This window comes from Felis catus, chromosome F1 (genome assembly GCF_018350175.1).
Source record: "Felis catus isolate Fca126 chromosome F1, F.catus_Fca126_mat1.0, whole genome shotgun sequence".
Taxonomy (NCBI): domain Eukaryota; kingdom Metazoa; phylum Chordata; class Mammalia; order Carnivora; family Felidae; genus Felis; species Felis catus.
Window position 1 is genome coordinate 14,047,195 of NC_058384.1, and position 13,129 is coordinate 14,060,323.

Here is a 13,129-nt window from a genome sequence, read left to right on the forward strand (position 1 = left end):
CCCCCACTCCTTAACACCATGATAATTTGGTAGGTAAATGAGCTTTGTTTTCATTCTTATTTCTTAGCAACTGGTGATGTTAGATTTTTTTTGTGTTATTTGGTGTTTATATTTCTTTTATGAATTGGCATTTTTATCTTTCCCTATTTCTTCTTGAGGATTTTACTACTTTTCTTACCAATTTCTTTGAAAGTACTCATAAAAACCACACCTCATAAATTGCAAAAACCAAAGTTATGAAGTTTTACCCCTATGTTTTCTTCTAAGAATTTTATAGTTTTCCTCTAACATTTAGGTCTTTGATCCACTTTGACTTAATTTTTATATATGGTATGAGGAGAGGGTTCAACTTCATTTTTTGCATGCAAATAGCCAGTTTGTCCTAGCATCATTTGTATGGTTTTGACACTCTTATCAAAAATCAGTTGGCCATAAACATATGTTTATTTTGGGACTCTCAATTCAACTTAACGGATCTGTATTTCTATATTTGTGCCAGTATTGCACTGTCATAATTACCGTTGTTTTGTAGTAAGTTTTAAAATTGAGAAATGTGAGTCCTGTTTTGTTCTTTTTCAAGATTGTTTTGGCTACCCTGGGTCCCTTGAAATTCTGTATGAATTGTAGAATCAGCTTGTTTTATCTCAGCAATGCAAGATTGGTTTAACATCTAAAAAGCAATTAATGTAATGTATCATATCAGTAGAATTAAAAACAGGAAATCACAGGATCATCTCAACAGATTCAGAAAAGGCATTTGAAAAAGTCCAACATCCCATCATTATAAAAACACTCAACAAAATAGTAATAGAAGAGAACTTCCTTAACCTGATAAAGGTCATAGACTATAAAGCCCACAGCTAACATCATATTTAATGGTGAAAGACTGCGTGCTTTCCTTTTAAGATTAGGAACAAGGCAGAGATATCTACTCTTGCCACTTCAGTTCAGCATTGTGCTGGAGGTTCTATCTAGCTAGGGCAGTTGGGCAAGAGAAAGAAAGAAAAAAACCCCATCCATATTGGAAAGGAAAGAGTAGAATGATCTCTATTCATAGAGGATATGATAAAATATGTAGAAATTCCTAAAGAATCCACCAAAAAACTATTAGAACTAGTAAACGAGTTCAGCATGGTTGCAGGATACAAGATCAATGTACAAAAATCAATTGTATTTCTATAAACTTGTCATGCACATTCAAAACATGAAATTAAGAGAATGATTTCATTTATAATGGCATCAAAAATAATACACTCTTAGGAATAAATTTAACAAAGGAAGTGTGAAATTTGTACTCTCAAAGCTATGGAACATTGTTGAAAGAGACTATAGAATATCTAAATAATTGGACAAGCATCCCGTGTTCATTCATTGGAAGACTTAGCAATGTTGAGATGGCCATGCTTCCCAAGCCTACCTACTGACTTGATGCGATCCCTATAAAAATCCCAGATGACTTTTTTGGGGGTAGAAATTGTAGATATTTTTAACCATTTTTTTAATATAAAAAAAGTCTGTACTAAGTTTGATCCAAAGGAATGGACTTACATGCTATCATTTGATAAAAGTAAGTTACTTACAAATCTACAATACATCAGCCACTATTCTAAGCTCTGAGATATGGCAGTAACTAGGACAAAGTCCCTGTTCTTCTGGTGATTTAAATTCTGTTATAAAATTTTTGACGTATTGAAGTTTTACTCTTTATGGTTGTAAAATCTATACATGTATCTTTCACAAAAAGTAAATACTTAGCACACTTTTATTCCTTTTCATATGTAAAATTATCTTTAACATTTAGTTCTCTTTTTATCTGAAATTTATTTTCATGTATACTGAACTATTTTTTTCAGTCTCCTTTATCTTCTATCACATTCCTACTGCAATCTATTTATGAAGATCTTTTCTGTTTTATTGTGCCAATAACACAGTGTTTTACTTTTGTGGATTTATAATTTGCTTTAATATCCATCTGTCATGTTTGTAGTCTTCTGCCATTACCTATTTTTATTTAGGGGCTCTTTTCTATTTGGCAAAATTTAGGATAATTTTATAAAGACAAAGCTATTGCCACTAAAATTATTTTAAACCTATAGATTCATAAAGAATAATTGATATCTTTAAAATATTCACTTTTTTTCTAGTCCAGAGATCATGCTATATCCTTTCATTTGCTCAAATATTCTTTTTCCTTAGTAAAATTCTTGATTATCTTTATATAGCATCCGTGCATTTCTAGTTAGGGTATTCATATTTAGTTCATTTTGTCCTTGTCATTTGAGTAGGGTTCCCCCCCCCATTTTCTTTTCTTTTCTTTTCTTTTCTTTTCTTTTCTTTTCTTTTCTTTTCTTTTCTTTTCTTTTCTTTTCTTTTCTTTTTTTTTTCAACGTTTATTTATTTTTGGGACAGAGAGAGACAGAGCATGAACGGGGGAGGGGCAGAGAGAGAGGGAGACACAGAATCAGAAACAGGCTCCAGGCTCCGAGCCATCAGCCCAGAGCCTGATGCGGGGCTCGAACTCCCGGACCGCGAGATCGTGACCTGGCTGAAGTCGGACGCTTAACCGACTGCACCACCCAGGCGCCCCTCTTTTCTTTTTTTAAATATTTATTTATTTATTTTGAGAGAGAGAGAAAGAGAGTCTGCATGCTGGGGAGGGGCAGAGAGAGAGGGAGAGAGAGAATCCCAAGCAGGTTCCATATTGTCAGTGTGTGGAGCCTGATATGGGGCTTGAACTCACAAACTGTGAGATCATGACCTGAGCTACAGTCAAGACACTTAACTGACTGAGCCGCTCAAATGCCCCTACATTATATTTTCTAATCTCTCATTGCAGATTATGTTAACGCTGCTATTTTTACTTTTAATTTTATTTTTTTTTAAGTATTTTCTTTTTTTTTTTTTCAACGTTTATTTATTTTTGGGACAGAGAGAGACAGAGCATGAACGGGGGAGGGGCAGAGAGAGAGGGAGACACAGAATCGGAAACAGGCTCCAGGCTCCGAGCCATCAGCCCAGAGCCCGACGCGGGGCTCGAACTCATGGACCGCGAGATCGTGACCTGGCTGAAGTCGGACGCTTAACCGACTGCGCCACCCAGGCGCCCCTACTTTTAATTTTTAAATTAACCATTTTACTCTACATTTGACATTAAAGTATTTTTTTAATTTTATTTATTTATTTTGAAAGAGAGGAGAGAGAGAGTAGGAGAGGGGCAGAGAGAGAGAAGGAGAGAGAGAATTCCAAGCAGTCTCCATGCCATCAGCGCAGAGCCTGAGGTGGGGCTCAAACTCATGAACCATGAGATCGTGACCTGAGCCTAAACCAAGAGTCAGTGGCTTAATGGACTGAGTCACCCAGGTGCCCTGACATTAAATATTTTTAATTGATTCTCTTGTGTATTTTAGTTATATATATATGATATATAGTTATATATAGTTATATAGATATGTAGATCTATAGTTATATATAGATCTATATAACTATATCTATATATCTATATCTATAGATATAGTTATATATATAGTTATTTAGTTATATATAGAATTTCTTAATTTTTTTCAATAAATGCTTACCATGCAAATACTGAGATAGCTGAGAAAATAGATAATCTCCTTTGCACTGGGGATTTTTGGGTGAGTACTTACATGTTGAGCTTTTTTGAGAAGGTACCTCACATGCTTTTTCCTTACACCTTTTTGTTAACAGTCCCCCAATCTTGTCACTTCTAAGCCCCTGACCATTCTGTCATTAGTTAGTGAGGATCATACTTCACACACCACCTCTCTTTTCATGCAAAGTAGACTAGAAATTCTTCCCTTAGGGAAAACCTGCTGTTTTCACAATCATTCATGAACCCCAAATTGGGGTTTTTATATTGCAACACTATATTCTAGCTGATGCCAGCTAAGAACTCTGCTTATTTTTTTTTTTCCACTCTAAGTGAATTGTTCATAGGGGAATCCCACGTATGACTATAGGCTTGGGTTGATGGGGGCTAACAATGGCTAAAAGAAGCAAGCTGGGATAGATGTCACTGCTGTAATTTACTTGTGCCTTTGGCTCCTAATTGGGATCAGTTCCATAAATATTACTTACTGTTTTTTTAAGTTGATTTATTTTTGAGAGAGAGAAAGAGAATGTGTATGAGCAGGGAAGGGACAGAGAGAGGGAGAGAGGCAATCCCAAGCAGGCTTCATTCTGTCAGCACAGAGCCCAGTGCAGGGCTCGGTCTCACAAACCATGAGGTCATGACCTGAGCCCAAATCAAGAGTCGGATGCTTAACTGACCGAGCCACCCAGGTGCTCCCATAAATACTACTTTATCTTGATAGTTTCATTCATTCATTCATTCATTCATTCATTCATTCATTCATTCATTCAGTGCTTATTGAATGACTCCTGTCTATCAGGCAAATAACCCTGGCAACATGGAGCTTACATTCTAGTTGGGGAGAAACCAACAACCACCCGAAAAACAAAATAAAAAAACGCCATAGAATGTTAGATGATGAAGAAAGTGAGCATTCAATCCATGCCGACGTTTATGTAGGCAGAGGGAAGTTAGAAGATTCTAAGATAGGAGCTACTTGTGTGGTTGAAGTTTAACAAGGATGCCAGTAGGGCTGGAGTGGAGAGAGGAGGTAATGGGGAGAAAATGGGGTAAAGAGAGACAGCACTGCTGAAACAGTTGCTTGGGTAGGGTCTTGTGAGCCTGGTGCTTTGAAGGAACATGATAGTAGGATTAGGGCCTTAAAGTAGGTGCCCCTGAATGTAAGACAATGAAATAATAGAGTGACTCAGGGATTGGTTACCGGGTTGAGATAATTCTTTTACTCATGAGGAGGATGAAGGGATACCTTTTCTATTGCAACCACATGGGAAGAAGAGACTATGGGAGAAACTAGTAGTAAGTCTGTACTTGTAGTGGTAGAGTTGTGAGATTCCTCGTGTGATGACTTTATTTTTTCCAAAAGGAGATAAGATATTTGCTAATAATGATCATTTTTTGTTCTCATTTCCGTTAATATGTCTGCTATTTCTCTTTAATGTCTGACCACATTAACCAGGAACTCCAGAACCATGTTTTGCTCCCAGTGGTGTGTGTCTTGTGTTAAATTATGCATATACTATTTACTATTTGTTTTTCCTGGTAAAGAACTATTTTATTCCTAACATTTAAAAATGTTTATTTATTTATTTTGAGAAGGGCAGAGAGAGAGAGAGAGAGAGAGACAGAATCCCAAGCAGGCTCAGCACTTTAGTGCAGAGCCGGCATGGGGCTCGATCTCATAAACTGTGAGAGATCATGACCTGAGCTGAAATCAAGAGTCAGATGCTCAACCAACTGGGCCATCCAGAGGCCCCTTATTCCTAGTTTTAAAAATATTTTAAAACCTAATAGGTAGATATATAATTTTAATGAGTGACATTTTGGCATTTATTGATATAATCATTTAGAAAACTCTTTGATATGTTCATTTATAGATTTCTTATTTAAGCATTTAAGATTCTTGCATTCCTAAGATACATTTGATTATAGTAACTTATTCTTTTATGGTACTATTAAAGTAATTTCACCAATTTATCTTAGGTTATTTACATTTATTTATATATACATATATCTATCGTCAGGTTATCAAATGAAATCTGTACTGGTCAGCATAAAATCAATTGAGTAAATGGGGCACCTGGGTGGCTTAGTTGGTTAAGTGTACGACTTTGGCTCAGGTCATGATCTCGTGGTCCATGAGTTCGAGCCCTGCGTTGGGCTCTGTGCTGACAGCTCAGGGCCTGGAGCCTGTTTCAGATTCCGTGTCTTTCTCTCTCTGACCCTCCCCTGTTCATGCTCTGTCTCTCTCTGTCTCAAAAATAAATAAACTTAAAAAAAATCAAAATCAATTGAGTAACTCTTTTTCTGTCTCTTTTGATTTTTTTCTACTAGGCTTTGAAACTCTTAAAAACCCAGTGATGCATTTTCGTCTCTGTTTCCAATTAAGGAGGACTGCTAGCCTGGCTTTTTTTACAAAGGAATGTGTCTTAGACTCAGGGGTTCAGAGACAGCAGCTGTGGGCAGTATGAGCCTGGGAGAGGTAGACCTGAGGCTGTGGTTGCACTGGGTCCTGAGGCATGGGATATCAGAGCACACAGGGAGTATTCAAAATCATGTGGATACTTCCTATTCTAATGCAGAGATTTTCCTGCTGTAATTCTAAGAAACTATTATAAAAGTGTAGCTAAACCCTAGACGGTTACTATTTAGAAAGCTATAACACTTAGTGGTTGCCATGTTTTGAGCATTAGTTATTATCATGTAAGAATCTTCTGAGATAGATGTTATGATTCCCATTTAATTTTTTTTATTATTATTATTTAATGTTTATTTGTTTTTTGAGACAGAGAAAGACAGAGCATTAGCAGGGGAGGGGTAGAGAGAGGAGACACAGAATCCAAAGCAGGCTCCAGGCTCTGAGCTGTCAGCACAGAGCCCGACATGGGGCTCGAACCCACGAACTGTGAGATCATGACCTGAGCTGAAGTCGGACGCTCAACCAACTGAGCCACCCAGGCGTCCCTATGATTCCCATTTTAGAAAAAGAGTCCCAGCAAAGTTAAGCGATTTGTCAGAGGCCACACTGTTGGTAGGAGTAGGGATTGTTACTAATGTCTTTCTGACACTAATAATATTGCATTTTAAAAATAGGAAACTTGAACTGTTTGCTTTATTTTTTATTAAGTAAACTGTATGCTCAACAAGGGGCTAGAACTCATGACCCGCAGATCAAGAGTCACATGCTCTACTACCAACTGAGCCAGCTAGGTGCCCCTTGAGCCGCTTCCTTTATAATTACAGGATATACTTTATATTTGTATTGGGCTATTTTTTATGTAAGGAAGCATAAATATGTGAATAGTAAATACATAAATTATTTGATTAACTCATAATTATCATTTACTTTGCAACATGATGCTCATTTACTAACATTTGACTGCTTGTCTCCACCTGCTACGTATTAGTTGCTAAACAAAGCCAAAAAGTTAATTACAGACCCTAAGCCTTATTCTGTGTAATTTGTTTTGGGAAATTTAGTACTTAGTACAGGAGAGCATTCTAAGAAATCACACAGTGTTGTGAGGAAGGTGAGAAAAAACTAGCATCTCTGTTTTATTAACAAAGATAACATTTTTAAGTGATAAGGTCTTGATAGTTTGGATTTAGAGAGAGGGATTTCTGAAGGTTTGGCTTGGGAGGACAAGAGCTGGACAAAGCACTGATGAAGTGTTGGGTAAGGACTGGGGTGTCAAGGGCAAGCGAGTAGGTAGGGGGTCTTGCTAAGACAAGGGGACAGTTTTCAATGCCTGTGGACATTTCCAGTGCCATGCTGAAACTGACTTTTGCCAGCTCCTGAGATCTGATTATGCAACTCTCTTTTCATTTCTGTATTCGGTGACATCATGATAGTAACCTGAAGTTGGTCATTGTAGGAGTACTTACACTACGGAAATTGGCAAATGCTATGAATCAAGACTTTTTCCTCCTTAGGGTGCCAGCTATTAAACATTTACCAGCATGCCACTGGTTTCTTTGTTTTCAATAATGAGTCTTGCTGTTCACTGGTTTAATGACATGTCAAACTGAGAAAACAAATGTGTCTGAATATAATATTTTTGATGGTCTGCTGAGTGTGTTGAAAGTGTCACTGCTTTTTTTTTTTTTTCAACGTTTTATTTATTTTTGGGACAGAGAGAGACAGAGCATGAACGGGGGAGGGGCAGAGAGAGAGGGAGACACAGAATCGGAAACAGGCTCCAGGCTCTGAGCCATCAGCCCAGAGCCCGACGCGGGGCTCGAACTCATGGACCGCGAGATCGTGACCTGGCTGAAGTTGGACACTTAACCGACTGCACCACCCAGGCGCCCCATCACTGCTTTAAGAAATGATCCACTTGGGGGTATCTGGGTGGCTCAGTTGGTTAAGCGTCTGACTCTTGATTTAGGCTCAGGTCATGATCTCAGGGTCGTGAAATCAAGCCCTGTATTGGGCTCTGCGCTGAGTGTGTAACCTGCTTGGGATTCTCTGTCCCTCTCTCTCTCTGCCCCTCCTCCACTCAGGCTCTCTCTCTCAAAAAACACATAAATAAACATTAAAAAATTACTTAAGAGAAATGATCCATTTGGAGTTTGATATACTTCCTTCAGGAGGGGTGGGTTTTTAAGACAGTAGAATCCGTCACTCTTTGCATTAAAAGTTACTGTTAAGGATTTACAAAAGTAAAGCCTGTAGGTCATGGTTAAGGATAAGTGGTTTTGTCATCTGGAGAACTTTTTTATGTTAAAATGCTTCTCTAAATGCCATTATATTGCTTCATACTCCTTTATTTCAATGACATTGGTATAAGAAAGAAAGATACTACAAATTAGAACTTTCAAAATGGTTAAAGTTAATTGTTCAAATTACAGAAATATTCTTTTGTGAAAGATTTCCTTGGTATTTCCTCCTTTCATGCATGTCAAATATATTCCTAATTCATCAAAATTTGATTTGCCACCTTTGTATTACATTTACTGCACAATGTAACATGTCTGTGTTTCAAAAATTGCATATGACTTATAATTTATTAGAGAATTATTACTATTCAGTTTTTTGGGGGAACTTGGAATTGCTTTAAGTGTCCATTTTAATAAAGATGTTCAGTAACAGAAGCCAGAGAACTTGTTTCTGAGACACCAGATGACTAACAGGATGAGGTGGAGACACAAAGTTCAAGCAGCAGGCCTGAGAAGCAGCAGGCACAGATCCCCATGTTGTAAGTGAGGGCTCTACCCTGAGGCCCCTCTCCAGGGCCACCCGAACAGCACTGTGAGTCTAGGTGGAACTGAGCCGAAGGGTATTGCCTCCTACCACAAGAGTCAGGGAATAGTTCATTCTAGAGAGAAATGTCACCTTCTCACAGGTGAGCTTTTTGAAGGATTTTACAGATTACTTAGACTTTGAGTCCTGCTATACGTACAGTGCCTCAGGACCTGTTTTCTTGCTTCATAAATTAGACTGATACACTCAAGTATTTTTTTGAATAACAACATTGAAAATATTTTAAAGCTATGTCTCATTCATTTTATATTTAAATATCTGAATTTGATTTGAATTGATATTTTAGAATAAGATAGTCTGTTTTTGCAGAGGATTAAATGTTTATTTTTTTTTTCATTGTAACAAGTTAACCTCATGTAAAAACAAATGTGGTTCTGAAAACATTCTTTCTTAACTACAGCTTTGACCTCGTTCTGCTCCATTGCTGGTTCCCTATTGCCTTCCTTATAAAATGCAAGTTACCATATAAAGTGCAGATTCATAGTTGAAAGTCCCTTGAATATAGCTATTTTTAAATTTTAATGTGCATAAGATTCCTAAGGATTTCTGGAAACTTCCTTAGAAGTTTTGATTCAGTAGGTCTGGAGCAAAGCAGTGGGATGCATTTTAAAGAACTACTGTCAAGTTCTTCTGTAAGCTGTTGGTCTTTGATAAACACTTTGGGAAACATTCATAACAGTTTCATCTAATTCTTTCACTGGTCTTTTCTTTTGCTAACTACCTTTCCTTCTTCCCTTTAATAGGCTCTTTTTTTAGGTATTACCTATTATTATTTTTTAAATTGTCTAAATGTTTGGTCATAGAGTCTTTAGACAGGTCTAAGTGCAGTGCTTTGAACATAACAGGCACTCATTCACTGCTGACCGGTATTTTCCTGCTGCCAGGGCATCTGGCTCAGACAGCAGCGTATTTGGCTCTGGTATTTGAAGAGCCCAAGGATATTTTCTTTCCAGATTTATTTAGATATAATTGACATATAACATTGTGTAAGTTTAAGGTGTACGATGTCATAATTTGATATATGTGTATCTCAGGATTTTCATAGACTGTCAGAGGTTGAGATTCTAATAACACTTAATTTTGTTGTTGCATAACTCACTTACTTTCCAGGCATAAATATATAGAGAAAAAAAACATCCAAGTGAAATCTCTGTAACAGCAGAGCATATCCACTCAACCCTTGCAGCTGGGGTCTTCCTTGATTTCTTGATAAGCCCAGGAAGTCCCATTGACCCCTTGGACTGTCACAGTTATCAAGCATCCAATGTTAATTCTGGAAAATATAACTATCAAAAATACATTAGAATATATTAGGGTATTGGACAGTGGGGATGTTGGTTTTTCTAAGAAGTTTGAGGATCACTGGCATAGAAGGGATTAAAGGGTTTGTTTTTCTGGGGGGTGCTTTGAGTTATTATTCCATGAATGTTGGACACAATGTAATAAATAAATGAACTCCTAATGGTTGTAGGTAGAATAACATTCTTGTTAAATGGATAGACATGTAGAGACTCTATACATATATTACGACAAGACTTAGTACACATATTCTCACATTTGTAATCTATTTCATGGAGAGGTCAAATGGCTCTCTTTCAGGATTCTTATAAACCTTATTTATGAGGGAGGAAAACGGTCATTTGTGCACTTTCATTCAGACCTACTTTAAATCTGGTTTGGTTGTGTTTTCCAGATCACTGCTCTTTTAAATATTTGTATAACTCAAGAAATTTAACTGTCTTCATTTTATGCTTGGGTATTGGGATCCCACTGTGAATTACTGGGTTTTCATTTTTCTCCCCTCCCCTCCCCCCGCCCCCGCCCTGTTTCTTCTTATTTTTGCTGACAACACTCTAAAACCATTTTTACCGTTTTTCTTTTGTTGTCCTTTTTTTCTCAGCTTAAATATTGGCTACACATTGATTAATAGACTTAGAAGTTCTAGTTTTCAGTTATGTATCTTCCTTTATGAAGTCCACAGCAATTTTAGTTCAACTCTCAAAATTTTGAGAGAAGTCAAAAAGCTATTCTAAGCAAACCTGACTTAAATTTTATTTCTTCACAGGTAGATGGCTGCCCTTTAATGCTACATATGTTTCCATTTAGGAAGGAAATGACTAAATTAAAGGTATTATATTTCTCCTGAAAGGAAATGAAGAAATATATATTTCAATAAAATTCCATTCTTGATCGTGAGGTTAAGATGACTTTTGAGTTGTCAATAATTTGCCAATTATTTTCCAATTCTTTAGGTCTCATTGTCTCTATTCCATTTTAAAAGAAGGCATTGAGGCTTTCCTCAGCCTCATTTCCTAGCCAGAAATTATAGTTATCTGACCTTAGACTATGATGTTTGCTTAAAGAGGATGGATGGAAGGGAGACAAGTTCCTTCATTTTGGGACTTCTCTTTCTTTTTATGCCCCATCGTACTCCCAGTTTTTAAAAAATGGGTTGTCTTGAAATAATTGAGATTAAGAAGACTAAAAGATACACTGTGTAGTTGTTAATATCTGTTTAAATCTGAGAGAAGGAGATGTGATTTTTATTGTAAGAAAATGAGTAGACGTATTTTATATCATACCCATGACTGTAGTCAACTAATAATTACTGTTTACCTACCTCTTCCCACTCTCATTGTTTCCCCTTGAGCTTCTAACAATGGAAACTGTAGATCACAGATGTTCCCTGCATTTGCATTTGTTGGGTGAGTCGTAATAGTCTGGAAATCATTTTCTTGGCCTTCTCCTCCTCCATGTGTCATGCTCAGTCTTCCCTACTGCCACAGCCTGCACTCTTCTTTCTGTGAAACATTCACTTCAGCAGCCACTAGTCCAACAGGGCACAATGAGTTATCTCACTGAATGACATGGTCCACAAATTTAAGAAATCGGTGGTTCTGTTGCGTGAATGGCATACAGTAGACCATCACTGAGCTACTCTGCTGATTTACAAGGTGGTTTTGTACTAACTGAAGGTGTTTATTTTGCAAAGTGAGCTAAGTTCACGTTAAGTACTTTTAAAGTGATCGTGTTAGTTTAATATTAACAATATCCTGGAGTGCCTGAGTGGCTCATTCAGTTAAGCATCCGACTTAGACTCAGGTCATCATCTCACGGTTCGTGGGTTCGAGCCCCATGTTGGGCTCTGTGCTGAGCTGAGAGCCTGGATCCTGCTTCAGATTCTGTGTCTCCCTCTCTCTCTGCCCCTCTCCCACTCCCACTCTGTCTCTGTCTCTCTCAAAAGTAAATAAACATTAAAAAAATAAACAAAAAACAAAAAACAATATCCTGCAAGCCTGGTAGAATTTCTTTATTTTCCCAAAGTGTATTTGTTTGGTAAATTTTTATCTTTTTGTTTTTGCATTCATTCATTCATTCATTCATTCATTCACCTGTTCATTAAATAGATTTTAAATGCCTACAGTGTGCCACACAACAGAGAAGTTGCCAGTTTGTGTCCTGTACATCATGTCCCTTCAACTGTCTTCCTGTTACTATTACTTTGGCTAATATTTAAAGAGACCCTTCCCTTTTTTTTAAACCTCTGCATTTGTACAGAGGATATATGGATGGAATTTGCTTCCATTTAACTTCAGTTTTTATTGTTTCATTATATAGGAATTTGGGGTCATGCAATACTTTACAAGTATTCAGGCTTAGAAGCACATATCTCTCTAAGGCATGTCAAAAGCCATTTGAGCCTCTGTCCTTTGGAGGGTCTCAAATCTGAGGCATGTCAACTGTGATTTCCATTTTGTAATTTTATCTATTTATTTAGAGTGCATGAGCAGGGGAGGGGCAGAAGGAGAGGGAAAGGGAGAATCTTAAGCAGGTTCAATGCTGTCAGTAAACAGCCTGACATGGGGCTTGATCTCATTAAGGCACAATCATGACCTGAGCTGAAATCAAGAGTCAGATGCTTAACTAACGGAGCTACCCCACCCCCCCCCTCCATTTTGAATATCTATTTACTCTTGTTCTTATTCCTTATCAAAACCTGTTTTCTTGGCATGTACATGATATATCTTACTCTTCATCATTGTATTATTTTAAGTTTTCATTTTTCTGTGTACATGTGTACCAGTGTTCATATTAGGCTCTATGTAGACTTTTCCTTGACCAAGTATTAGTGCAGGCTTCAGAATAAACATCAATGACCTTAAATATAATTCAGGTCTATTTTGATTTACCAGGTAGGTATAATCTTGAGGTGTCTAAATTGTTTTTTGTCTAAATTACTGCTAACCTTTTAAGTA

At 37.2% G+C, this 13,129-nt stretch overlaps 1 protein-coding gene across 16 annotated transcripts in view; it reads left to right on the forward strand.

Moving 5' to 3' along the window:
• Positions 1-13,129, forward strand: part of DNM3 (dynamin 3) — a 569,293-nt gene that overhangs the window by 90,022 nt on the left and 466,142 nt on the right. The gene's annotated exons all lie outside the window — the stretch shown is intronic.